This window comes from Pistacia vera, unplaced genomic scaffold (genome assembly GCF_008641045.1).
Source record: "Pistacia vera cultivar Batoury unplaced genomic scaffold, PisVer_v2 Contig87, whole genome shotgun sequence".
Lineage (NCBI taxonomy): Eukaryota > Viridiplantae > Streptophyta > Magnoliopsida > Sapindales > Anacardiaceae > Pistacia > Pistacia vera.
Window position 1 is genome coordinate 50,350 of NW_022196745.1, and position 10,846 is coordinate 61,195.

At 32.9% G+C, this 10,846-nt stretch overlaps 1 pseudogene; it reads left to right on the top strand.

Moving 5' to 3' along the window:
* Positions 1–2,574: 2,574 nt before the first annotated feature.
* On the top strand, positions 2,575–10,559 carry LOC116119023 (annotated as a pseudogene).
* The last annotated feature ends 287 nt before the right edge of the window (positions 10,560–10,846 follow it).

Genomic DNA, 10,846 nt, shown 5'->3' on the forward strand with positions numbered 1-10,846 from the left:
ACCTACTTATGAGCTTGTTTATGTATAATATGTTTATATGAATTTGTTATGCATCCATGAAATGGTCAAGATGAAATGATATGTTCATATATTGGAAGTGTATGTTTTCAAAGAATAGAGCATGTCAAGCATATTAATGATGAAAAAAGGGGGACTTGATCCCAAGTTTGAGCAAAATGCTTTCAAGGTACATAGACATGCATTTTTGTGAAGAAAATGATTTTTAAGTTTTATGGGAGTTGTTGGCATGTTATGGGGAACCTGAGCTCACTCATGCATGTGTCTAGACCAAAAGAAATGAACAGTCCATAGCGTGCATGACCATGGGGACTGTGTTATAAGTTAAGGTTAGCTCATTGGCCAAACATTCCATAATCCATGCCTCAACTTAGTTCGATCAGTAGACAATAAAAAGTTTTCAAAGAAAAATGGATTCATACATGCATGGCATTGAAGTGCATCATTCATGAACATTAAAGGAAAGCATTACATGAATTATATTATGCATTATGATATGACCTTAATATGTTATGTTATATTACACATATGTTATTAATGTTTGGTTTATGTACAAGCAAATCAGATGTTTTCCAAGTTTAAGAATGTTATATAGGGTTAAATGATCGATACCCTTACTGAATGATTAGCACTCATTTCCCTAGTTTCCATGTTTTGAAGCCAATGGTTAAAGCGGTAATGGCGAGCGGCAGTCAAGGAAGCTGGGGGGCATGCATGTTAACTTTTGTTTTAATTAAACTTATGATGTTATATAAAGGATGTTCTTTTTTGAATTAATGTATGTAGTTTGATGTATGTAATCTAAGTTTTATAAAATAATGAATATGTTTTGCTTATAATGATGGGAGATATTTTATATTTGCTTCCGCTATTAAACAATTGATGTAGTTGTTTTCTTTAAACCATATTTTTCATATATAGTCATATTTTGACAGGTTGATTATGACAGTAATGTAAATGAGATGAGAAGTTTTTATTTATTTATTTTCATATAGTACATGTTTGTAAAAAGGATTTATGTTTTAAATTACACAACCTTTTAGGAGTGAATTCTCTAAGTTTCCATCGCAATGGAATACTTAGAGGGTACCCATTTGTGTGTGTATATATATATATATATATTTCAAATCTTTATTCCAAATTTCTCAAGTTTTGTACTTTTTATGATGTTAACCTAAAAAAAATGACTAATATAGTAAGTAGATTACTAATATCACATAAAATGACATAATATGTAATAAACTTTGTTTTAATTATATTTTTTATTTCATAAACTTTGAATATGTAATTAGTATCACTAGTCTAGTTTTAAATGTATCGTATTCTTTTTTCAATTTACCGTAATGTGTTTGAATTTAACTAACTCAATATTTCTTTCATTTGTTTTTGTTATCAAAATTTTAATTAAATATCATATTTTTTGTTATAAGTTTTTATTATTAAAATTATAGTTATTAATTAACAATATTGTCATAAACGAGTTTGCAAGTGACACAACTCATTTAATTAATCATTGTTAGATATGGTGTATACTTCTCTTACCCTTAGCCTAATGTCTAATTGGGATTATAATTAGTTTATTAATAATCTCACTCACACTCTTTATTTGGGTCTTGTTGATAGAGATATGTGGCATGTTATTGGAGATCTGAAACCAACGGTGAAGGAAACTTTGGAAGCTATAGAGGAGTCCACGCCAAAGGAGGTCATGCCAAAGCCAAAAAAAGGGGATAAACAAGATCAGAGGGCACAAAGCGCGATTAGAATGTGTCTAGCGGATCTGAGCTAGTGAATGTTTCGGGTCAACGAACTACAAAAGATCTCTGAAACAAACTTGGAGCACTCTATCACAGTAAGTCTCTTGTCAACAAATTGTTTCTACAAAAGAAATTATATAATTTGTGTATGAGAGAGGGAGATAATTTTTCTACACATTTGAATGTGTTTAATACACTAATGGGTCAACTGTAGTTGGTGGGTATAAATTTAAGTGATGACTAGCCATTATATTGTTGTGTTCAATACCAGAGTCCTAGGATAATCATATTGTTGCTGTTAGTAGTGGAAACAGTTCTCTATCATTTGAAGATGTTATGACTTTATTAACTGAGAAATTAGATGACAGTTTATGGATAGTTCATCCAAAGAAGCTCTTGTTGTTAGAGAGTAATCCATTGACAGAAATAGGAGAAAATTAAAACGAAGATCTAAGAGTAGAGACAAGTCTGAAGTAAAGTGCTAGAAGTGTGGTCAGAGTGGGCATTTGAAGGCTGAATGTTGGAGCAAGTTGGATAATATTGGAAAAATAAATTCTAAAGTGTCATAATCTTACCAGAAAAATAGAGAAGATGACAGTGATATAAGAGATTTGTATTTCACGGTTTGTCTTGCAGAGGCTGATTAGAACGCTTAGATAATTGACACGGGTGCTTCCTTTCACATGCCACACCTAATAGAGATTGGCTTTGTGAGTATGAAAGCTTCAATGGTGGAAATGTTCTGTTGGGAGATGATTCAGTAGTTCGAATTGTTGGTCATGGAAAAGGGAAACTAAGGATGCATGATGGAACAATCAAGATACTTCCTGACGTGAAGCACATTATAGATTTAAAAAGAAACTTGATATCAATGAGTGCAATGACCAATGTTGGTGTTAACTTCAATTGTGATAAATACTCCTACAAGTTGACTCGGGGTTCAATTGTAATAGCTTGGGGTGTTCGTTCTGGTACTCTATACAAGCTACAAGGAAGTACAATTCCAAGAAAAAGGAGCAACAATCTTGTAACAGATAAAGTCAACAATAAAGATGAAACCTCAATGTTGTGGCATCAGCAATTGCGCCATATTGGGGAGAAAGGGTTATAAGTACTTACAAAAAGGGAGATGGTCGTAGGAGTTCTAAACTGTTCTATAAGATTTGAGTTTTGTGAACATCGTCTACATGGGAAACAGAATCAGGTAAGTTTTCAGTCAACTGGTACAAGGGCAGAGAGGATTCTAGATTTAATTCACGGTGATGTGTTTGGGCCTGCTCTAGTTAAGTCACTTGGAAAATCTCTTTATTACGTTTCTTTTACTAACGACTTTTTGAGATATTCGTGGATATTTTTCATGCAAAGTAAAGCTGAAGTCTTTGAAAAATTCAGAGAGTTCAAGGCTTTGATAGAGAATCAGACAAAGAGAAAAATTAAGGTTTTCAGGACAAACAATGGAGAATTTTGCTCAAAGAGGTTTGACATATTTTGTGTGGATAATGGTATTACACGATAGAAGAAAACTCCCTATACCTCACAATAGAATAAAATAGTAGAACATCTAAATCGGTCACTCATGGAAAAGGCAAGGAGTATGCTAAGTGGTGCTGGTTTATCAGTTGATTTCTGGGCTAAAGCAGTTGCTACTACGAGTTATTTAAAGAATAAGTATCCCTCATTAGCATTAAAAGTCAGACACCTTTTAAGGCTTTGTTTGGAAGAAAACCATGTTTGTCCCTTGTTAGAGTTTTTGGATGTGATGCTTATGTCCACGTACCAAAGGAAAAGAGAAGCAAGCTTGATAGTAAAACTACAAAGTGTGTCTTCATTAGGTATAAGGATGGAGTGAAAGGGTACAAGTAGTGGAATCCAGAAACCAAGACAATTGTTTATAGCAGAGATGTGGTATTTAGAGAATTCAGTTAAGAGAAGAAAGTTCATGAGCCTGATCAACCAAAGACAGTTTAGTTTGATATTTCATAGCCCATTCAAAGTGCAACAGAGGAAGAGTCAGCTTTTGTTTCTAACAATTATATCGTGTCAATTATTTCCACCCCTAGGTGGAATGTTAATGGTTTTTGAAACTATGGGTACTAATTTATAGTTTTGCCTAACCTCAATGGGAATATGTAATTCAACCTTTTATTATTCCTATTGTCCTTATTTTTATTTTTTTATTGTAAATTTTGCAAGATATTGATCGTTTGAAACATGTCTATAGATGTTTAAACATTAGTAATGTACACATTTTTCTTGTTGGAGCTATTAGTTTAAGAAAGAAATGGGAAGTTTGACTTTTAAGCTATTTTAAAGTTGTTAAAAGCTGTCTACAGTTTCCATAAGAAGTTGAATTTAAGAAGAGTAAGCTGTAGCACTTGCTTAAGTTCTTGCTTTTGTTATTCATTAGCATATATATAGTAATTCCAAAGACCGTCGCTTTTTTTTTTTCGATTATAGGAAGGGTCGCCTCATTGATAGCCTCAGAAGCTGCAAGAAGGTTTTCATAGTTGCACCATAATCTGCTTCTATTATAAAAGAAAAAAAAAATTAATCAAGTATTTTATAGCGTGGGTTTATAATTTATAGGCATTTACACTAGCTTATCATGTGCAGCAACGTCTAAAAAGTGGAATGTAAAACTTCAATTTAATCTAAAGGTGGAGAATTAACCCGCCCGGCCCGACTCGTGGTGGGTTAGGCCAAATGGCGAGCCAGGCCTAACCCAGTCTGCCAATCGGCCCGCCTCTTTGGCCAAGAGGGTTGGCCCAACCCGACTTGCCAACCCTAACCTGCCGGGTTTTTGTGCAGGCCGGGTTGGGCCAGCCTGGATTTTTTTTTATTTTTTTATTTTTTGTAATTTTTTTAGCTAACTTTTCAAATATCAATTCAATTAAATTAATTTTTTTTAGTTAACATTTCAAATATTAATTCAATTTTAATACAATTAAATTGTAATATAAGAAAATTTTGATTTATTCTATTAAAAAATAAAATAAGAAATAAGAAATTACAACAATTATTGCCTCGTTAAAAACCTTACCAAGAAAAACTCAATTGGGACAAAAACTTGGTAAGGAAAAAAGAGTGCAATAATTGACAATTAATTTATAAATTACAAAGTTACAATTTACAAAACAACTAATTTGAGGGTTGACTAAGACCTCCCTCATTTGTATCATCTAAATTACAAAATTGAAATAATTCTATTAAAGTATTGTCGATAACCTCGTATTGATCCTAATGGTGTGACCGTTCCCAATCTCGAAGACATGTGAGGACTTCAATCATTTTTTGTGAAAGTTTAGTCCTCCTTTCATTTAAAATTCTTCCACTTGCACTAAATGTTTGTTCGGATGAGATGGTTGAGATAGGAACAGAGAAAACATCCAAGGCAAGTCTTGATAATACCAAAAAAATACATTTTCTAGTTTTCCAATATTTTAAGACATCAAAGTTGGCTCTTTGTTGTGGATCTGCTGGTAGCAAGTCAAGGGTTCCCAAATATTGATGAAGCTCATTACTCTGCAGCTGCATGGAGGACAGTATATTCGTTGTTGATGCTTTTGAAGAAGAGGCTATGCTTCGGGTTCGGGTCTTCTTTGGCATATTAAGTGCACTCCAGGAGTCAAAGTCTTCATTTGTGTCTTTTGATGCTACTTCCTCGAGTATTGCGCCTCTTTGCTGGTTCCCATACCTACTTTCATATTGCAAATATACCTCTACAAGACACTGTTTTATCTCTCCTAGTTGATTGGCATATGCTTTGTGTCATAAATTTTCACTTAACGTGTCTAAACCATTTTCTAAACCCGCTAATTTAATTCTAGAATTAAATATGGCAGCTAAACAAAAAAAAAAAAAAATGGGTTTCCAATATTTTTTAAATTTTAATTTCACTGTCTCTATTGGTCCCACTAAAATTTCATTATTTCTATTTTTTTAAATAAATCTGAAATTTTTTTAATTGTATGTTTTACCAATGGACTAGAAGGATAATACACACAAGAAAGTTTTAAAGTTGATTGATAAAAGATTTTAAAGAAAGAATGAAATTTTTGAGCTATATGCCAATCACTGTCTACCAAATAATAAGGACCCCAATTATTTGCTACAAAATATCTAATTAAATTTGCATAAGGTAAACATGAATCAAGCATTAAATAAATACTATTCCATCTAACAGACATGTCTAATGCAAAAGTTCTAGGAGACAAATTTGATTTTATACAAGCATTTTGAAATTCAACATTTATTCTATTGCTACTAGTAATCCAAGCTAAAGAATCTTTAATTCTATCAATATTATTTCTAATTTTTTTTATACCACTTTTCACAATTAAATTAATAATATGACATGCACAGCGTTTGTGAAAAAACTTCAAATTATCATAAAAAAGAAAATTTATTTTAAAAAAAATATATAGCTCTGCTGTTAGCACTTGCATTATCTAAAGTTAAACTTATTATTTTGTGAATAATATCATAATCTTCTAAAACTTCAACAATTTTATTATAAATTTGTTGACCACTATGATCCACATCCATTAATCTAAATCCTAATAAAGATTTATTTAATTTACATTCGTTATCAAAATAATGACTAGTCACACAAATATAATCTTGTTTAACTCTACCACTCCAAATATCGGTGATTAAAGCCACACTAACATGACGACTATGTATTTTATTTCTTAATTCTAATTTCATTTTCCCAAACAATTTTATTAAATCATTTCTAGTTGCATTTTAGAATAAGTTTTAAATTCTGGAAAAAATGAATTTTTAATAAATTTTCAAAATATTTATCTTCAACCATATTAATAGATTGATCAATTGCAACAATATATAAATCTAATTATTCCCTATATACATCAGAATTAGCACCAAGTAGTACCCATACTAGTTATTTGAGTTTGATTAGTTTCTCTATTTCCATGATGATTTATATGTTTACTAGCATGCCTTTTTAAAGTACTAGTATCATTACCTGCATTAGCTTTATAAATATTTCCACAATAATTGTGTCTTGCTTTCTTCACTTGAACTCCATTTTTTGTCTCGTAAAACTTTCCGAAATGCACCCAAACGTCTGATGTATGCCTATCGTCGATTCCGACTACAGTTGATGAACCCGCTTCTACTTGAGATGGAGTTGGACAAGGATGACGATTACGAGAATGACCTCTAGAACCACCGGGAGTTGTAGCAGCATGGGGAGGAAAGGGGGGAATATTATGAGGTGTATCGGATTCTGAGAATAGGAAAGCAGGACTGTTTGAATTTACTGCATTTACGTTAGTAAATTCAGGGGGACCAGGATAATTTTCTTCATCATCGAAATTGATGGGATGGAAATATCTATCCATTCTAGTTAAAAAAAAAAATGGATATAAAAGAATTAAAGAAGGAGAATTGGAATTTGGAAATATGAATTGAAAATTGCAAAAACTAATAAAAATTAAAATGAGAGCAAATTGACAACAAAGAGATTGAGAGATTTCAATAGAGAAAATGTAAGAATGATAGAATTTGGCATGTGAGGAAATATGAGAAGTTTATGCCCTATTCATAGAAAAAAAGGGGAAAAGAAAATGACCAAGAAAACCTCTCCAATTGCCATAAAACAATTATATTTGAAGGGTAAAATGAGTTTTTGCAAAAGAAATATTTAATTTTTTTATTTTTATTTTTGTCCAACCCACGGATCAACTTGGCGGGTTGGCTGTTGGGCTGCCAATGGCCAACCAGCTGGGTTGACAACCTCCAACCTGACGGGTTGGACGGGTTTTGGAAAAAAAAAAAAAAACAACCCGTCGGGTTGGGAGGCAGGCCGAGTTAGGGCTAACCCGCCTAACCCGACCCATTTGTTCCACCTCTAATTTAATCATCAACAAACTCAGCAGCTAAAAGACGGTTTGTGTTAAAAATATGCTACTAAATATACAAAAATTGATAATATTATAAAATATATGAATTTATATGACAATTTACAACTTTGTCTAATGAATGGATTCAACTATTTGTTATGACAATTAAAAATTTACACAATATATATTGCAAGACCCTTGTACTCACAAAATATATTAAAATCATCAATTTCTCTGCCTTTTCTTAGTTTTTGATCGATTATATATCATCAATTGCTCTGCTTTTTCTTAGTTTTTGATCAATTATATACTATTGTAGGTTGGAAGGCAAAATGGCATTAATCACTGGAGGATCCAGAGGCATCGGGGAATCCACTACAAAACTATTCTGCAAGCACAGGGCTAAATTACTAATTATAGACATCAAAGATGACTTAGGTCAATCTATATGCAAAGACACTGATTCTATCGGTGGGACAACCTCTTTCATCTAGTATGATGTGACCAAAGAAAAAGATTTGAAAATGCTATTAGCACAACAGTTTCCAATTATGGAAAGCTAGATATCATGTTCAATAACGCTGGTACAACTGATCAACCCAAACCATCAATAATACTTGACAATTGTTAAAAATCGGAAGAGTAAAAATAAAATAAAGAACAACAGTAATATGCGAAGAATATCAACCACACATACACAATATTTTACGTGGTTCGGCATAACTTGCCTATATCCACGGATGAGAGGGATCCACTATAATTTTTAGAACACAATAAATGAGTGCATCACACCATCAATCTAGTACTTAGGCAGACATCTTGTTCCTATGGTGTTTAATACCCTACCCGACACCCATGGAACCCTTACATCAAAACCCTTGTGTCCTCACATTCTGTCTTTCTCTTATTCCCTCTCTTATAACATTGAATTTGTTCTAGCTCCTCTATTTGTAGGTAGAATAGGACATTCTTTTTCATCTAGAATTCATATTTCAAATCCTAATAGGACTCCTTTAATTTAATTCATTCTCCTATTTTAATTAACTCAATATAAAATCCTAAACCAATTCTTCTTTCTTAATACAACTCAAAGTAAAGGAAAACAAACATTCACAAATACAAGCTCCTAAAATAGAAATTTTCCTAAAACTTAAATTCTTTTTTCTTCTTGCTTGCCTTTTCTTCTTCAGCAACATCTTCATCAATTACCAAAAAGTGTTCACATTCAAACACTTCTCCTTGAACCTTTTTGGTAGTGAACTTCAAAGCTTGTTCTTCATTCTCTTACTCCTCCTTACTTCTTAGATGTATGTCTCTCACAACTTATAGTTGTTCAAAGCATGTTCTTCGACGTGTTTTCTTCTGGACTTCTTTAGAGTCCCATCAAACTATAGGCTTCTATATCTGATCAAAGATGACTTTTCTGGTCTCTCCTTCAAGCTTACTACCCCTTTTCTTCAAGTGTATAAGCTTCACACAACCAAGCATTACATGCTTAATTGTTCTTCCACCCTCCAATCTTCTGTTGGAGTGGCTCAATGGCTTTAGTATCCTCTCATCGATCCTGTCGCTGACATTCTGGCAGAACATCACCCTACAATTTTTACTTCATCTTCCATAGGCCCTTTCTCCCGCAAGTCCCTTAAGAATATAAGCTCTGATACCATGTTAAAAATCAAAGGAGTAAATAATAAAATAAAGAATATGCAAAGAATATCAACCACACAAAGACACAATATTTTATATGGTTCGGCATAACTTGCCTGCATCCATGGATGAGAGATATCCACTATAATTTTCAAAATACAATACATGAGTGCATCACACCATCAACCTAGTTCTTAGGGGGACATCTTGTTCCTATGGTGTTTAATACCCTTAGTATTTACCTGATACCCATGGTAAACCCTTGTGTCCTCACATTCTCTCTTTCTCTTATTCCCTCTCTCATAACCTTGAATAGGTTCTGACCCCTCTATTTATAGGTAGAATAGGACATTCTTTTTCTACTATGATTCATATTTCAAACCCTAATAGGACTCATCTAATTTAATTCATTCTCCTATTTTAACTCAAAATAAAATCCTAAACCAATTCTTCTATCCTAATACAACTCAAAGTAAAGGAAAACAAACATTCTCAAATACAAACTTCTAAAATAGAAAATTGCCGCAACTTAAATTCCTTTTTCTTCTTGCATGCCTTTTCTTTTTAGGCAACATCTTCATCAATTACCAAAAAGCTAGTGTTCACATTCCAACAACAATACCAAGTCTGATTTCGAGAATATCCTGAGTATTAACTTAATAGGAGCATTTCTAGGCACTAAACATGCAGGCCGGGTGGTGATCCCTGCTCGTCAAGGTAGCCTAATAACAACGGCAAGTGTTTGTGGAAGAATTGTTGGAGCTGTAACACATGCTTATACAAGTTCAAAGCACGGCGTGGTAGGGCTGATGAGAAATACTGATGTAGAGCTTGGACAGTATGGCATTCGGGTAAATTGTGTATCACATTGCCTAGTTCTTACTCCATTGGCGTAGGGATTCTTCAAAATGGATGATAAGGCAATGTGTGTTTTCTATCTCCATGTGTTTTTTACTGAGATTTATCAGTCATCCTCTTAGGTATGCCCTCGCTTTTGTACATTTTTTGTCTCTTTTATAAAATACTTACCTTTTCCAAAAAAAAAAAAAAAAAAGGTGTTTTCTATCTCTACCTTAATAGGGCTGTTCTTAAGCCAAAAGATGTGGCTGAAGCCGCTCTTTATTTGGGAAGTGATGAATCAAAGTATGTGAGTGGAAAAGATTTGGTTGTTGATGGAGGTTAAACTATTGTTAATCAAGAATTGTGTATGTTCGAAAATCTGATAAATAGTACTTTTTGCAGTGAGAGCTCAAATAATGAAGACAAATAAATGTGTGAAATTATGTATTTTATTTTCCAAAATCAGAAAAAGATAGATAAAAGAACTTTCTCCATTTTAAGTTTGTGTTTAACCTCTACACCTCACTTGACCAGCGGCTCATAGATACTTAGATTGATCTATCATAAACCTATTGGAATTTGAATATTATTGGCAATGCTTTACAGGTAAATAGTACATGTATACTATATATTTAGATTGATCGATCTATCATAAACCTACTGGACTTTTCCACCCACCTTCCCCTCATGCCCAACTCCAAAAAATCCATCACCCAC